The following is a 17273-nucleotide window of genomic DNA, read 5'->3' on the forward strand; positions in this document are numbered from 1 at the left end:
GTTTCAAATTCAGAGAACAGCTTGCACAAGAGGTACAGAGCTATAACAGTATGGACCTGTGGACCAGTGGTTTAATGTGACCAGACCATGGGGGTATGAGGAAAGAATGGAAGGAAGCAAGGTGAAAGATGGGTTGGAATCCAGTTGTGGATGGCCTTGGTGAGGGAACTGAATTTCCTTTTGTAGGTACTAGGGAGTCATGGAAGAGTTTAAAACCAGGTAAGGAACCTGTTCAGATTACTAAAAAGTAACACTGTTCACAGTGTGGAAGTTAGATTTAGTTAGAAATTGGCCCCAGGGAGAATAGTTGGTTTAGAGACTGGTTGTGATGATCGCTTGAGAGATACTGAAGATCTCAATTATAGTGGCAGTGGTGTAATTGTAGACAGATTAAAATAAAGAGCTTTTTAGGAGACTGACCAGAAGGATCTTACTGACTTGTTATGGAGTATGTAAGAGAGTTGTCAAAGATGGATTTGAAATTGCTTGCTTGGGCAAGTAGGTAGATGAAGACGTCATTAACCAAGTTAGGGAATACAGGGCATTAAATTTGAGGGAAAATGCGTTTGATTTTGGTATATTAGATTTGAGTGTCCTGGGAAATCTAGAAGCAAATGTCCAGTAGACTTCTGGATATTTGGGTCTTGAGTTCATTAGAAAGGTTTAGAATGTATATGTAGATCTAGAAATCGTTAGGGTATAAATAATGATGACCCTGTGAGTGTAAGTTCTGGTTGCTTTTGTTGTTCATTCACATCATCTGGAGGACTTGGCTTTATGGGGATGTGGCACTAAGTACCTTCTCTATAATAATTTGTACACTTCTAATTCTAACTTATTTTTCCATTTTTTAATATGTTATGTGGATTAAATTATCAGTTTTTAGATCACAAAAAATAATAAAACACAAAACCTCTCCCCTTAATGGAAAGAATGGTATTTCTCTTAATTAAATACCATTTCATGCTTTAAAGCATATACAGGTGTGTAAAATTTTCAATAAAAGAAAATTAGTGTGCATAGTAGCTATACATCTTTTTCTATTTTCAGTGGTTTACTAGATTTAGGAAAACTGCCTTGTCTAGCATTAGTTCTGTTATAAATATGGAAAAGAAAGTAATCTGTTCCACTGAATGCCTCAGATTAGAAACTAGGTGATTTCTATGGACCAGAACCTCAGAAGATTTGGTTTGAAGACCACAGGACAATTTTGAACCAGTGCTGCCAGGTTAGTTCATAGTTGGTATTAGGAACTCAAGTTAACTAACTCTGTTCAGTCTTCTGCTACCTCATACCTTTCTTGCCAGTTACTTAAGAACCGAAAACACTGAAGTAAACATATCTGATGGTAATCAAAAGATACACATGCTGTTGTTGCTTTTTGGAAGGACAATGTGGTATATAATTTAGGTGCTTTTTTAATAGTTCATGATTTTGAAATGTAAACATGTTTTATGAAAGGAAGAAATATAAGTTGTTAGTAGATTTTAACTAAGCATTTTTAATATTGACATTAAACAGGACGTCTGGCTTTGAGTGGAGAATCAAATGCTGGGAGTTACAAACATCCCCAGGCTCTCTACTTGGTTCGAGGCTTAACTCCGCATACTTCCCTTTTTCTCCCTTTGCTTGGGGACTTAATGTTAAGAAGAAAATAATTAATTCTGTATATTTGTTATCCTTTTACCTTTATATTTTGGAAAATTGCACGTATACACAAGAGTAGACAGAAGAGTATAATAAGCCCCCTGTCACTCTCTGTAGTAATTGTCAACTCATGCTAATCTTGTTTCATCTATGTACCCCCTACCAACTAACCCATCCAAATAATTTTTAAACAAATCCAAGATACCATAATTTTATAATTAAATAGTCCAGTATACATCTCTAAAAGATAAGGACTAAAAAAGAAATTTCCCCCCCAAATTCACAAGCATTTCTTAATATCATCAGTTATCCATTCAGTATTCCCATTTTCCCAGGTTATCTCAGTAATCTTTCAACTGTTCAAAACAGTATCCAGATAAGGTCTATACATTATGTTTTTCACATGTCGACCATTTATCTTTTAGTCTATAGGTTTGCCCTCTATCTCTTCATGTATTTATTGAAGATGTCTCATTTTTAAAAGATGCTGTCACCTTTTACTCTTGGAGTATTTCTCTTACATATCTGTGCAAAGTAGGGCATCTCTTTTCAGCTTCTTCCCTTTCTTGCTGTCATTCAAAGCAATTGGTCATTCAAGACAAAGGTTTATGCATTGCCCGCTCTGTGCTAGGAGCTAAGAAGTAGCTAATGTAGCTAATTCCTGCTCACTCAGAGTTTATGTCCCTGTGGGAGAAACAAACAAGTTGACTGTCAGTTATAGAATATAATGTGTTAAGAGTGATGATAGAGGACCTCAGGGTACAGTGGAAACATGTTAACCCTTAAGTCATATTTGGAGGGACAAGGAAGGCTTGAGGATGGAGGAATGTCCAAAGTAAGGATGATTAAGAGCTAGGGAAGATTATTGACAGAGGAGGGGTCATGGTAAAGTACAAGAAATGTAACATTTTTATTTTTACTATTTGAAATAAGCAGCATGTCTTTTTGGAAAATTGGGTTTTCAACTTTATTGTAACAAATAATATTAACATATATCTTTATACAAAGCATTTTTCTTTTCCTGTACAACTGCAGGAATTCTCAGAGCAGCTCTGCAACTAAAAAATCAGAACCTTCAAAAATAAACATAAGATTTCTAACCTTTACAGTAAAATTTGAGACTTTTACTCTGCAAAAGACTGTTAAATAAATGAAAAGACAAGTTACACTGGGAAAAAATATTTATAAATCATTTATCTGATGTATGACCTGTATCCAAAATGAGTGAAGAGCCCAAAGAGCTCAAACCTCATCAAGAAGCAAACAACACCATAACAACAACAAAAAAAGGGTGAAAGATTTGAATGACTTCACCAGAGAGGCTATATGGACAGCATGTAAGTGCATGAAAATGTGCTGAACATCTTAGTCATCAGAGAAATGCAAATTAAAATCATGAGATATGCCATTAGAATGGCTAAAAAGAACAACCAAAGGAGAAAACTGACTAGATTAAAGATTGGTGAGGATGTGGAACAACTGGAACTTTGGAAAACATTGTGAGAGTTTCTTATGAAGTAAAACATAAACCTAACATATGACCCAAGTATTTACCCAAGAGAATCAGCAACCTATGACACAAAAACCTGTGTGTGAATGTTTATAGCAGCTTTATTTGTACTCACAGAAGCTGGAAACAGCTTGAAAGTCTCTCAACTTCGGGATGGATAAATCAACTATGATATATTCATACAATGGAATAGTGCGCAGTAATAAAAAGAAACTCTTCATATATGCAATAATATAAATGAATCTCATACACATTGTGATAAGTGAAAGAAACCAAGCTCAAAAGGTTACTCACTACATAATTGAATTTAAATGATGCTCTGGAAAAGTCAAAACCATAGAGACAGAGTGGAGTACACATTAGTGATTGCAGGTTAAAGATAGGGGGTGTGTTTGACTACAGAGGAGTAGCATGAAGAAATTTTTGTAGAGTGATGGAAACTGTTCTGTATCTTGATTGTGGTTGTGGTTATATGACTTCATGTATTTATGATAACTCTTAGAACTGAACACTAACTAAAAAGTGAATTTTGTGCATAAGTGAAAAATAAAGTGAGGTCAGAAGAGGGAGACTTTAAAGAAGAATTACAGGAATGTAATTTCCTAAATATATTTGAGTTTTTTAACTTAATTTTATTTTTTTTAAATATATTTAAAATAATTTAGAAGATACATGGTGAAAATTCTGAGTAGAAATGTTAGATCCTTTAGAATATATTTTACTTTGAAATGCAGTTGTGTGCTCTGATTCTTAAGACTTCAAGGATACTTTGCTAGTTATTTTTTACTGTTAAGTTTGATTATTGTCATGTATGGTGCTACTTGTTTCCCTTCCCCACTCTCTTCTTCCTGTTCTAGGACACTGCTGTGTCACCTAAAGGAAAAGTATCCATTTTAGTGCATGAGAAAGTATCCACTAGTGAGACTTACCATGTTTATTGGGGGATATGTGGATCTCATATAAAATCTAGCCAAACCCTCTGTTCTCCCAGAGATTGCTTAATGGACTGAAGCTTGTACACTGAATATTGTGACAGGAGACATCCTTAATATTCTTGGAAGTTGTGTATTACAGCTTACTAGTGAGTGTGTTCAGATTTGGAGACATTGAGAAAATTGGCTGTAAATTTTAGGCAGTTGAACCATGTCCAATATTGGTTAACAGCATTCCCTCCTCTGCTGGGCATCCATCCTCATCCCTCTACTATTGCTTTCTTGTGAGAGGCAATTTGAACTATTTGGTATTGTTTCTGGATCATGTCTCTACTATGTTTTTTTTTTCCCACAACTACTCTGATTTTCCACCAGCTCTCAAATTTCTAAGTAAGAACTTTTATTTACATAAGTAGGGTCATTCCTTTTACTAGGGCATTGTTGGGTGTCTGGTTAAAGTTCCTGTGTCTCACCTAAACATTCGACTGTTCTTGGTAAATTGTTAATCCAGTTGATCTCTAGTCCTTTAATGTTATTCTTCCCTCACTTTTCTCACAGAGGCTATCAAGTGGAAATTATCTTTACTTCTACACTTAACAGAATTTACTGTATTCATATTCACGTCAAAATTTCCTTTATACTGTTAATCCCTCTGTGATGTTGTTACACCACTATTTCTCTTTCATATGAATCTTTAGTCTTTATGTCTTTTTTCCCCCAACTCTCTGTCCCCACCCTACCTCCAGTTACTGCTGTTATCTCCTGTTTATAAAAGTAGATTTCTCCCAGCTCTCTTCACTTTCTCACAGCTTATGTATTCCTCAAGCACATAATGTGATTTTACCACCACCATTCCACTGAAATTGCTCCGCTCAAAGACTGAATTGTTAAACCCAGGATGACACATTTCAGTCCTTAGTTTATTTTGCCTCTGCTCCTTTAAATTGTGACACTGTCCACTCCTGGTTTCCTCTTAACTCCTATTCTTCCTTAATCTCCTTTGTAGCCTTATAGTCCCCTTTTCTTCCATCCATTCTCTAAATGTTGGTGTTCTCAAGAATTCTGTTCTTAGTCACCTTTTATTTTTCACAGGTGATGAAATTTGCTGCACACATAGACACATGCTCCAAATATCTATATTTAACTCAAATTTCTCCTTTCTTGGGATGCAATATTAAATTTCCAAAATCCACCTAGATGTCTCATAGTCACCTAGGAATTCATTATCTTTGCCACAAAATCTAAATCTTCTAGAGTCTTTGCCTAGTTGAATGTTATCAGTAGCCGCACAGTTGCCTAAATCAAAACTTGGGTTTGATCTTCGTTCTTCTTTTTCCTTTACCACTCATATCTGGTTGAACCCTAGGTCTGATTTTAACTTTATATGTCTCCTGAATCTGCATTTTTCTTTCTAACATATTGCCAAAGTCTTCGATTAGACCATTTTCCTTTCTCGTTTGGGCAGTTGCAGTGACCTCCTACCTCGTCTACATGCCTCTAGTCTTATCACCTCTTCAGTTGATCCATCCAACACACTGCCATACAGTGATATTCCTGAGTTGTGAGACTGCTTATCCGCTTTGCCTTTAAGACCCTTTATTACCCGTGGTGCCTAATACATAGCAGATGCTTACTTCCATCTTCCTTCCCCCTTTTTTCATTATGTTTTAGTTCTAGTTATTTAATTTTCTTCCAAGGACACTTCCACACAGACAAACATAATTAACAATCTAGTGAATCTCCTAATTAATCTTTAGGGTTTAGCTGATAGCTCAGTTCTTCTGTGAAGTCTTCCTAGTTCCTAAGGCATAATTAATCACTCTTGCTGCTGGGCTTCTCTGACATTTTGTTAACCTGCTAGCATTACATTTACTATTTAAATGTTTTGTTTCCTCAACTGGATTATGAGCTCTTTGTGGGTAGGGGTTAGTCTTTTTAACTTTTTAACTTCAGCACCTAACAACTAAGCTTGCCAAATTTGCAGTTCCTAGTTATGTGTTTGGGCACTAGCAATACACTAGCAGTAGATAAACAAGATAAAGTCCCTGCTATTATGGAGCTTATATTCTAGGGAGGGTAAACAGATAACAGACAACTTAAAAATGAATTAAAGATAAATACTATGCAGGGAAATAAAATAGAGTGACATGTAGGAGAATGAATGGGTAGCTACTTTATTTTGGGAGAATAGGGAATACTCTCTGAGTGTATAGCACTAAAGATCTAGGAGAATATAAAGATTAGCAGATCAAACATTGTAGTGCAAAGGTAAGAAGTAATGAACTCTGTACATTGGAGTAATGGAAATAAGGCTGTTGTGGCTGGAATATGGTGGGTGAGGAGAGTGGTGTAAGAAGCTGGCAGAGGCCAGATGACACCGAGATTTGAAAGCCAGGGTAATGTGTTTCCTTTAGAGGTTTTTAAGGAAGAATATGATGTGGGTTGATTTGTAATTAGAAAGAAAATTCTGGTTATTACTGTGTGGAAATGGATGTAGGAGGATCAAGAGTGGAGGCAAGGAGACTAGTTACAAGGTTCTTGTACTGTTTTAGATCAGAGTTGATGGTGACTGACTTGGACTGGAGTGATGGTAGAAGAGCTATAGAGAAGTAGGCAGATTTGGGGTATCTTTTGGAAGTGAAGTTGACAGGACTTGCTCTGGGATTGGCATCATCCAGAGAGAGTGAGGCAAAGAGGAATCATGGCTAACTTCTACATTATTGGTTGAAGCAATTAGGTAGGTAAATGGTGATGATAATTATTGAGATGGATGAGACTGTGATAGAATGTTATTTGTCAAGAATTCTGTTTTGGTCATGTCAAGTTTGAGATGCTTGTTAGACAGCCAACTGGAGCTATAAGATAGTTGGATAGAAAAGCCCTGACATTCCTGGGAGAAGTCTGGGCTGGAATTGTAGACTTGGTGATCATCAACATGTGGGTAGAATTTGAAGTCATGGAATTCAGTTAGGAAGTCACCAAGGAATAGTTTGTGGCTAGAGAAAAGAGGTCTGAAAGAGAAGGAGCTGCCAGTGATAGAAGAGGAAAACCAGGAAAGTGATGTTACAGAAGCCAAGTTGGAAGTCAAGAATATCTTTCAAGAGGGGAGTGAACCTCTGTACCAAGTGCTGTCTCAGGTAAGACAAAGAAGTACCCTTGGGATTTGGGAACATAGAGATTAGTATTACCTTGACTGGGACCACATACTGGGGTAGTGGAGATGAAAAGAAGTGTGATTGTAGTAGATTGGAGGGAGGAATGAGATAAAGACACATTTGATCATACTTTAGTTTTTGTATGATGACAGTGAGGTTTTGGAAGCCAATTTCTGAAAACTCCTGTGTCACTGTTTCTAAAGCCTTACTTACTTGTATTGCAAAGTGGTTATATATTTTTGTGGAGGTGTTATGATCTTTTAATGTTTCTGTACTGTCGTTTTAGGTGCTCTCCTGTTTTTAACCAGGGTTATGAATAGTACAGATATATTGGTTGAGTGAATGAGGATTTTTTTAAAGGCTTAGGTTTCTGGTCTTGGGAAAGCAGACTGGCTTGACCTTGGCCTTACAATACATCAGTTTTCTCTATTGTCAAATGAGGATAAAGGACCAGTTTAGCTCAGTGGGTGGTTGTGAGGCATGACTACTAATGAAAATAATTGTGAAATACTTTTGCAAGTTAAAATGTGCTATAAATGCTAAATAATAGTTCTATATTGGGATGTTGTGAAAATTAGCAACATACTGTTAGTGGCCTTAAGTTCCTTTTAAGAAAGGTGATATAATTTTATAAATACTATCTGAAGAAAAAATAGCCCAGGATTTGGGAAGAGCTATTGCTACCCTAATTTCTAGAATGTAACAATTACGGAACTGTAATGAAGCAGCCTTTTGTTAAAAGAAAATATTTCCCAAATATTTTTTTGTAACATCACTTTAGAGGATTCGCATCACAAGAGTTTTTACCACATTGGCTTTTTGGTTCAAGTGAGGGTATAAATGCCACCGATGGCAGTTATTGCCGAATATTTAAAGGACTCATGGTGGTGATTTACCTATATTTAAAGCATCACAGCCAGTTAATAGAACCACTCACAAAAAACTGAAAAAGCATTTTAATTTATTTTGGGCAACACGATATAGACACTTTAATGCAGGCTTAGATTATGGTTGCAGTTAGGCTTTGAAGAGGGGCATGGTGCCATTTCAGGCAAAACTAGCACTCCTTGTTCCACACCTGAGTCTAAAAATAGACTTGGTGGCATCATTATCTATAATGTACTTAGAAAATGCTTGAAATTTGAATCTGATGAACTGATTTTTTCTCAGCCTCTAAAGTGACATTAACAGCAGAGGAAAACTGGGATGTGCTGCTTTTGATGTCTCAAGCTGATAAAGGACAACTGAAATGGTTAAGCAATAGTCTGCTGACATGCCCAGAACTTTACCCTGCTGACAACTCAGTTGGGATCTTGTGTATTGTATTTTTTTCAGTAGGGACCTGTATACTGCTAATTTTAGAACAAAGTGACACAAAGTTCTTAGCTTTAATGGTTGGAATTGAATCTTTTTTCTGGAATTTGAGTTCTCCTACAGTCCATTACCTCTTTGTATCAAGGACAAGTTAAAGGTTTAGCTTTCTTTTCCCCTTTGATGGGGAGACTGTACTTGCTTTTGCTGCTCCCAGGCATTATTTGCTTTTCTTTCACATTTGGTGACTGGTAAAAGGGTCCTTGAATGTCCTGCTTCCACAGCAAAGATGGTTGAGTAAACTTACTTTCTTGGAGATTCTTTGCCTTTGTATTTAGACTGTTCTTTGTCTCCGTCATCTGCTTTGTTCATAGTAAAGGTTCATTTTATGTTCTTATTTTAGTTCCTTGGAATTTGATGCCATTTACCTGTTTCCGTTGCACTTAAGAGTTTCCTTCCCAGAATAGATATTTCACGAAGTTTCTTTCTTAAATATTTTTAGGGATGTATAGCTTATGCTGGGCACCCTTATCTTCCCCCCCTCCCTCAGCTTTAACGAGGTATAATGGACAAATGAAATTGTAAGATACTTTAAAGTGTATAACATGATGATTTGAGGTATTCTTACCTTTTTTTTTTTAAATTCTGAGTAGCCAAGATTTCTCTGGAAGCTTGCAGTTGGCAATACTTTAAATTCAAAATACCTTTATGACTGTATGGAGAAGCATTTACCACTACATAGTAACAATATGGAGTATGTGTTAATATTTGAGCTTATGTGTTTACCCTGTGACTTCTTGAAATTTTCCCCTTTGGTTATTTGTCTTTTTCTTATTGATTTGTAAAAATTATTTGTATTTTGTGGCAATCAACTTTTTTTTTAATGTTGCAAATATTCTTTAAGGCTCTCAATGGAAAGTGAGAGAGCAGACTATTGGCATCAAATACTTGTCCAAGATGGTATTTGGTTAAAATGTTTGCGTTGGTTATTTGAGCAATAGAAAGCCTCTTTTGTCTCTATTCTTCCAAAGATGCATCTCCTTCTGTCTGAAGTAAAGTGTTGGCTCTTGGTTATATTGCTTTTTCTGGCTGGCAAAGCCTTCTTTTTGTTTTCTGTCTTTTGACAGATGATAGGATTGTGGGGAAACAGCGTCCAGGGCTTTTTCAGGAACTCTGCCATTTTATCTATAGGAGAAGCCATTGGCTTTGGCACTAGAAGAGAATTGGCTCTGCATTTAAAGATGCCAAATCATGCTTGATTTGCAAGTTTGCTGTCTAATTTTGTGTATGTGTGTGAAACTTTTGCAGGAGATGCTGGCTTTTACTTTTTCTGCCATGTGCTATGCCATTAGTATGAGAAATTTACCCTCAGTATAAGAAATTAACAATTTGTCCCTTCTTTCCAACTCCCCACCCTAGCACACACGATCCAGATACCAGATATAGCAAAAGATGAAACAGTCATTTTGAGGAATAGGGACAAATAGAGCATACAAATGTTTCCATTGTCCTTCTGGTGACTTTGAGCTTTAATTCGGTTTTTTAACAGTTAAAGTCTTAGCTTTTTCTATGTAGGCTTGAATTATGTAGGTGTGGAAATGATTTGCCAACCAAGATGTTCCTTGTCTTTAGAGAGGCTTTTCAAAGGCATCAGTGAAAGCTAATTGTCAGATTACTCTATTTCCTAGTTTGGGAAACTTAATTTGTGTGAGACAGAGCACATAGGAAACTTCTACTTAATCATTTACCTTTGACACACTCTTTCAGGGGAGTGTAATGTAATTTATCCTGATTTCAAATGAGAATTTTTATTACCATGTAAGCATTCTTAACTCCAGTTGTGTCTGTTACCTTCATGCTTTTTAAACTGTTGTACAGTTGATTTGAAGCCTGGCCAACTAGATATTTCAGCAGATCTTCCACACTTGTTAATATTTTATGCCCCTACTTTCTGTAAATAACAGTTTAAAGATATTTTCTAGGTATAGGTTATTTCCTTTTAGATAAAGGTGGGTAACATTGTTACAAGCCAGTTTGGATAAACTGGTTCATCTAGTGTGAATTATTATATGGACACGTTTTTTCTTCCTCTGCTAGAAATGCTTCCTCTTCTGTCCTGTTCTAAACCCACAGTCTTGCAAAAGTTGAGGTTTGGTTCTCATGTTCATTCTTTGTTGAGTTTGCTTTTTTTTTTTTCTTAAAGCTTGTGTGTCTCCCCTCACCAAGTCTAAGCGCCGTAAAGACAGGGACTGTAGCTTTTTGTTTTTGTCTCTGGGGTCTAATAGAGGCCTGGTCTATAGGAATGCAATAAATATGTGTTGATGTGAGTGAATGAATGAGTAAACTGAATTCCCAAAGATACAGTGAATGGATTTTACACTTCCCTCTAGTGTCTGAAAGAGAAAGTGCAGCCAGTAAAAAAAAGTACTGAAAAATACCTTGCTATGTTGAAATAATAGTTCAAGGCATTGCCTTTTTTTTAAAATTAACGTTCACACTTGCTTTTTCATACTTGCTGTTTTATAGTCTAGTGAATAATAAGGTTTCTTATCAAAGTTTGTTTTGTCTCATGGGTATTTGAATTCTGAAAAATGTCACGTAGCGGGGTCTTTATGGGGAAAATGCGTTTTTAATTGTATTCAGCTTCTATTCAGGATAACTCATTGTTATTCTGAATTTGTTATTTCATTCTACTGAAAACTGTATTTATTTTTATTGGAGTAAATTAAGTGTTAAAAAGCACCCTGTTTTTTTTGTAAATGTCTTTTGGGAATTTTGCAAAATAAAGTACTCAAGAAATTTTGAAGTTCAGTGATCAGACTAGCTGGATGTTAGCTAAACTAATTTTCAGTACAGCCCATTGATCTTTTTCTTCTGTTTCTGACAGGTAATGTGTGTGTTTGATGTTTTCATCTTTTACTGATTATGAAAGTAAGATATGTTCAACATAGAAAGTTTAAAAACTATAAATAATCTGAAATTCCATTATTTAGCTAATTATTAACAGTACAAAATTAATGCATGTTTATTTTTCAAAAGATTGAATAAAACAAGTATTTGAAAAATTATATCCTTTACTCCACACCCTTCTTATTTTCCTCTCAGTGGTAACCACTGTAGACAAACTGGTGCATGTATTTCCAGATATTTTCTTGGACCTACAGATTATATAATGTTCATATTTGCTTAAAAAATAGGCATGATTATTTTATAATACAATCTGAAACTTGATATTTTAAAACTTTTTATTGAGGTAAAATATACATATAGGATGTTAAAACCTATACATGCTTATGTTACTCTACAAGAAGTTATGTCAAAGAAATAATCAATCTTCCCATGTTTTCTTCCGTCTGCTACTTCTATAGCTTTTCTTCTTCCTTCCTAATTACAACCCTTTAGTAGAATTCGTGCCTCATATTGAAAATTACCGAGTATCATAATTCTTCCAAGTGGTAAAGATAACCCCAAGACAAATGCTGGGCATAGAAGCCACAGGGCATAAATCTGCAAAGAAGTAAAAAGCTAACCTTTTCAAAGAATATTGCTTTTCTCTCACTTACCAACTTTACATTTCCCTGTATGGCCCGGGAAGACGGCTGGTTAGCCAGAGACGGGTAAGATTCCTCAAGGGAGGAACAACCTAAGACAGGCACAGTCGCAAGGGGGCCATCAGGTGAGAAATTGGGGATCAATAGAGGTGAGGCTTAGAACCTCACCCCCCTGTTTTGAGAGAAATCTGCATCCGTGGATGTTTTGTTGCCCTTGTCTACCTTGGATTAATACTTAGTCTATAGGCACAGACCTGATCATCTACATTTGCCCTCTTACAGCACTAAATTATGTTTTCTACCTTTATCTTGCATCTACCTACCACCTCAGCATTTCATTAAAAAAAATAAATAAGGGAGTAATGTGGGATTTACATATAAATCAAGTATAAAAATCAAATGAAAAATCATATCTGACTTGATTGTTTATAGTTCATGATGCGTGATCAAAACCAAAAGTTTCTGTGATATGACTGCCCTTGCACTGTTCACCATGTAAGAACTTATTCACTATGTAAGACCTTGTTCACCATGTAAGAATTTGTTCATTATGCTTCAGAAGATTGGAGACTGTTGAGAATTAGGCTTGGGATTGATTAATGATTGCGCATTGAGTCCCCTATACAGAATTTTATTGTTAACAACCATTTGATCAATAAATATGAGAGATGCCCTCTCAAAAAAAAAAAAGCTAAAAACAATTGAAAAAATATATATATATATACATATAGGAAAGTGTCCATAAGTGTACCCCTCAATGAATTTTCACAAATTAAACCTACTTATATAACTAGTTCCCAGACAAGAAACATCACCAACCCTCTGAGGCCCCTCCTATCGGTTTTTCCATACTATTGAAGCATAGAGTGGATAAGTACTTAGTACTAAAGTGGCAGAATTAGAACTTGGTTATTTATTCTGTCTTGAAAATAAATGAAGAAAGTTAATGATATCAGCTTTGGTGGCTGTTACGAGAACTTGGGTGATATAAGTGATTTGGACCATTCTTTTGCTACAAAGTTTACTATTCTAAATATTGAGGACTTTACTATGTATGCCTCACTGCAAAATTGGGAAGAGAGAAAATACAAAGGCAAATATAAACTCTGAGTTACAGTCTAAATTAGGCAAACCACATATTAGAAAACAGAACAATTAAGTACTAAATTGTGTAATAACGATTCAGAAAAGGAATCACTGTTGACAGCATCAAAGAAGGCCTACAAGGGAGGTGGAATCTGAGCCAGGCCTTGAAAAATAGGATTTAAATGGAATAGTTGTAACAGCACAAGTCATGGCAAGACACTAGAAATGGTGAACATGAAACACATACAGTAAGCAAGCAAATCAGTCCTTCTGGTGTGGAGAAAACATGCTGAAGAAAGGTAGGGAGTAAGTTTGATAGGATAGTGCCAGATTATGGAACATGTAAAAGCCATTGAGTGAAAACTTGGCTGGATGACATAGGCACCAGAGAGCCATGATACAGCATAATGAATAGGAGTATTAGATTTGGAGCCAGGAAGGTGTAAGTTTTAATATTGACTTTTCTATTTACCAGCTGTGACCTAGAGCAGATTGTTCAGCCTCTCCGAACCTCAGTTTCTTCATTTGTAAAAATGGGGGAAGTATCTATTTCATAGGTTTATGATGATAAAGCAACCAGCCAACCATAGTTTTTGACACAGGGCCTTGCATCTAGTAAATGTGCAATAAATTGAACTGTTTCTGTAGTTCTTCTAACAAGAACAAATGGATGAAAGCCATGGTATGTGGAATGAAGGAGACTAGAAAGAAGTCATAGTTACCTGGCAGACATGGGTAGTGGTAAGGGTAGTGGTAAATAAGATAACAAGAGTGCATTTGAGGGACATAAAAAGAAATTGGACTTGCATTCATCTTTAGGAAGAAATATTTTGGGCTACCCTTGTGATCTTTTTAAATTCAATTAATTAATTGATTGATTAAGGTATCATTGATATACACTCTTACGAAGGTTTCACAAGAAAAACCATGTGGCTATTACATTCAGCCCCATACCCCATTGCAGTCACTGTCCATTAGTGTAGGAAGATGCTACAGAGTCCCTCTTTGTCTTCTCTGAGCTATGCTGTCTTCCCTGTGACCCCATACACAGACCATGTGCACCAATCATGATACCCCATTACCCTTGTGATCTTTTATCAAACAGTTATAATTCCTCTGGTTTCTCAGACTATATAGATACTTTGGTAAGATGCTGTTGATATTTTAATTTCAGTTAAGGTATTTGAAACTCCTTAAGAGTTTCTTGTTTTATATTTTAGAAGAGAATATTAGAATTTTTGTGTGTGTTATTCATTTGTCAAGAACATTTGTGATAAAAATGGCAAGACTGGTATGTTTGTTTTTGATGTCTTGGCAAATTAATTGGTGCTTGAGTGATCTTGGAAAGTTTTAAGGTTTAGTTTCTATTTAATTCTTCAAAGAAAATTGCTTTTATTAAGAAGGCTAGAGTCTAAAGGAATGTACTGACATAGACGTTTCCCTTAGACATCAAGAGTATCTTTTAGGTCAGCTATTTAAAACAGCAGCTTCTTGAAGTATTTAAGTTTAATTATTTTAATATGGAAAATGCCAGAGAATTGAATGATGAGGAGAAAGTGTTGTAACTGTTTTGTGCTCTTGAGAATTTTTCTTTTAGGTCGGAAGACCGGGAGGGACTAGACTCACCTGCTAGCTAATCTATTAGACTTTAATGGGCAGAATTTAAAATAAAATGATTTTCACATTTGGTTCTCTTCACATGGACCCAAATGAACGCTGGCCTATGAGACACCACTTAAGTTCCTCTATAAATCTGTTTAAGCCAGTCTTAACTGGGTTAGAAGAAAGAGCTGGCTTTAAAATGGGTATGTCATACAGCTCCTTTTCCATCTTCTAAGAGGACTGAGGTTATAGATATGAAATGCTTTGAGCTCTGCACAAGAAAGGGACTTATTTATTTAAAAAATTATAGTAGTATTTGAGGAACTAAGTGGAATTGTAGACTGATCTGCTTAAGATTAGCTGAAAGAACTCTGTAGACAAAAATGACAATCTAAGGTAATAGCTTGCCTTCATTGACCTTATTTTTTTTCCCTTGAATGAGCCTCATTATACCTAAGAAAATATTCTGTGTACTTCAGAATATTCCATCCCAACAGTTATGCCCCTAACATTGGCATTAGTGATTGAAGTGTTGATGCAACCTGCCAGTTATGCAGCGGGGTTGCTGAGTTTTTTCTAATATTAGGTATATGGCTTGAACAAGACTTAGATTTGCTTCTTGATTGTACTCAAACCTGCTAAAGGGAGTGGTTAGCTTGGGTTTAATTGGATATAGATGTCTTGTATCTGACCTGGGTTAGTCAACTGTATGTTTTTGGTGTTTGTTTTTGGAAGGTGATTTGATGTTTTCCGTCTCCCATCCCACCAACTTCCAGATAACTTCCCAGTACGTCCCCACCACTAAGCCCTTAATTTCTGCGTCACGGGAAGCTGGAGTCTGACCGCGTGGATTGATGTGTGTAGTTAATCTAATATGCAAACCAAAATCTACGCACGGTTATGAGAAAGAATGGTTGACTAGTCTGAGAAAAGAAGGGCGAGCCCGTAAGGCCTGGGGAGCATCATTTTACCATCGGTGTCTCCCACTGGCTACTGCTGTGGAGGTCTGAGGCACTCGGGAGGTATCGCCTGGATGGGTGTCATTCCTCCTTCTCAGGCAGAGAGTGGGCCGGGGAGCGGGAGAAGGGGCGCGGCATCACCTGGCTCAACTGCGGGACGCCTGGCTGTCGGCTTTGGGGTGGGGGCCAGGAGAGATGGGGGCAGCTCTAACAAAGAGGAGCCGCGCCTGGGCCGGGGCCGCGGGTTGCTGGCCTATCCCTGACGGCTGACCTCCCAGAGGGCCTCCCCAGTTGGCTGCTTGGCGGGTCGCTCCGCTGGCTCCCTGGCTCTCCATTGGCTGTTCGGACGGGGGGGCTCGCGGAGGGCCGGGATGGAGTTGAAGGAGGAGGGCTGGCTTCCGGCGGCGAAGGGGAGTGAGTGGCAGCCAGCTGGGGGAGGGGGTGTCGGGGCACGGCGGAGTGCTGCGCTCGGAGAGCCTGGCACCTGGAGCAGCCGCCTCCCCCTCCCCTTGGGCCCCTAGAGGTCCCTTCTCCACCATCCTCCTAGGGGTGGGGAGCCCAGGAAGGGCTAAGCTTGCCCCTAGGCAGGCGGAGCGGAGCCGGGAGCCCCACCGAGCGCTGCGGAGCGACTCACCTCCGTTCCAGGGCTCAAGGTGTGTGTGTGCTTTTTCTAATACAACTCCGACTTGAGCCGACTTAACCTTGTGAGAAAAGGGGAAATGGAATGGGCAGTAATAACTCCACATCCTATCAGTTTATTTTGATTTTCTAATTCTACCCTTCATCCTTCTTTCCCTCCCTTCATCTCACCCCTGCTTTAGGGTAAGGAGATTCAGGACTCTGATTTCTTTTTACTAATGTGTCAATGTCGGTCGTGTAGTAAAATGAACAGAGAAGAAAAGATCTTTATTGTGTGGCATCTAATGCAGTAAACTGCAAAGAGAAAAAAAAACAGACCAAGAGTGGGTTTTGGAGCTGTACTGCATCCGTGTCCATTAAGGTTGTCCTCACCATTTTCTTACTTGGGGACTGCGTTAATCAGCAGAAACAATCTGAGAAGGAAGGAGGTGCTAGTGGAAAGAGAGAGCAGCCCCTGTCAAATGGTGGTTAAAGAAAATCCTGGTAGTTATTAGCGACTAACTCTGCTAAAATCTCTTCCCAAGTACATTGTCACTGGCTTTGTGTAGTACTCAGTCCTGTTGGAGAAACATCGCTCTAGAGCAAGCAAACTTACCTTGCTGTTGCTGAAACTTGAAAGTCTTATTCCTTCATCCGTTTATTTATGTCCAAAGGTTCTCAGAGGGACTAGTTTGTGTTGTCAAAAAACCAAACTAAAAACTTAAAAAAAAATTTAGATGAATTTTATTTTTAAAAGCCTTCCCTCGTCAAACTTTATGAAACTGGGCAGCCATAGCATTACAATTTAAATTATATTTATCTTTTTTGAGTTCCTTTGCTTCTATAACTTATGGGTCCTTTTGTTTCTGAAGGACACAACTCATCTTCACCCAAAATCAGGA

General features: G+C 37.4%; 1 protein-coding gene across 4 annotated transcripts in view; it reads left to right on the forward strand.

Moving 5' to 3' along the window:
• The window catches only part of FAM222B (family with sequence similarity 222 member B), a 52339-nt gene that overhangs the window by 4769 nt on the left and 30297 nt on the right, over positions 1–17273 (forward strand). The window contains exon 1 of one of the 4 annotated variants that reach the window (XM_017640840.3): positions 16141–16406. The exons of 2 other annotated variants lie outside the window; for them this stretch is intronic. The gene's annotated coding sequence lies outside the window, so the exon portion shown is untranslated. Of the gene's footprint in view, positions 1–16140; positions 16407–17273 lie in introns of those variants that run through there. One more of the 4 variants, XM_073235097.1, reaches the window with a different exon arrangement.

This window comes from Manis javanica, chromosome 4 (assembly GCF_040802235.1).
Source record: "Manis javanica isolate MJ-LG chromosome 4, MJ_LKY, whole genome shotgun sequence".
NCBI classification, from domain to species: Eukaryota; Metazoa; Chordata; class Mammalia; order Pholidota; family Manidae; genus Manis; species Manis javanica.